The sequence below is a fragment of the Triticum dicoccoides genome, chromosome 3B, assembly GCF_002162155.2.
Source record: "Triticum dicoccoides isolate Atlit2015 ecotype Zavitan chromosome 3B, WEW_v2.0, whole genome shotgun sequence".
Lineage (NCBI taxonomy): Eukaryota > Viridiplantae > Streptophyta > Magnoliopsida > Poales > Poaceae > Triticum > Triticum dicoccoides.
In genome coordinates, this window is record NC_041385.1 from 92,112,802 (window position 1) to 92,114,121 (window position 1,320).

The window sequence follows — 1,320 nt, forward strand, 5'->3', positions numbered from 1 at the left end:
GCCTTCATATTTATTTCAATGACATGCTTTGTTTGCTGAAATCTGTTAACGAAACTTGCTATGTTTACGTGGGTGCCATCATATTTTCTGATCCTTTTTGACTTATGGTCAGTAAGGGACTTTTGATCTATGCTTTGAGTAGACTCATGCCATGTCTTATTTTGCTATTATAAGTTCCTGTAGCATGTTGATAACCTGCTCTGAACATTGCTTCGTGCTGCTGTTTATGCCATGTCCAGCCTGATAATTTTTTTGCACTTTCTCCATGCTTGTTTGAACCTGTTATGATGTGATTTAGCCGTAGCTCAGTGTTCCTCTTTTGTAAAACATCTCCTGTAGATCATTGCCATATGTTTTGTTTTTATGTTGGGGTGCTGTAGCATAGCTTCTTGTTGCATGCTAAGTAGCATCGTGCTGTTAATCGCAGCTTTGTGCCATACTTGTCTTGCTTGCCATTTGCAAACCGTGCATCCGAATCCGGTGATCTTTATATCGATTTCAACCGAAATCATCTCATCTTTCCAGCGGCATACTTGGTTTGCCAAGTTGATGCCTTGTTCATCATATTTCCTTCCGAAGCACGCATATGCATTGCATATCACATCTCGCATATCATGACATGTATTGCATCATGTTGCTTGTGCATTGCACCGTGATTTATTGTGGTTCATTTGCTTGTGTTCTTGCTTTGGGTAGAGCTGGGAGACGAGTACGTGCACGAGGAACCTGTTGAGAACGCTTACGAGGATCAAGCCTTCGACAACTCTGAGAACCTTGCAGGCAAGATGACCATACCTTCAATATCACTTCTATCTTTGCTTGCTAGTACTCGCTCTATTGCTTTGTTAGCTCTACCTGCCTTTGTTTACCATGCCTCCCTATTGCCATGTTAAACCTCTAACCAACTTGTCCCAGCAACCGTTGTTTGGCTATGTCACCGCTTTTGCTCAGCCCCTCTTATAGCGTTGTTAGTTGCAGGTGAAGATGAAGTTTGTTCCTGGTCGGAACACGGATATTTTGGGATATCACAATATCTCCTGTTTAGATTAATGCACCTTATATACTTGGTAAAGGGTGGAAGGCTCGGCCTTATGCCTGGTGACTTGTTCCACACTTGCCGCCCTAGTTTCCATCATACCGGTGTTATATTCCTTGATTTTGCGTTCCTTACACGGTTGGGTGATTTATGGGACCCCCTTAACAGTTCGCTTTGAATAAAACTCCTCCAGCAAGGCCCAAACTTGGTTTTACCATTTGCCACCTAAGACCTTTTCCCTTGGGTTTTCGCGAGCCCAAGGGTCATCTTTATTTAACCCCCCC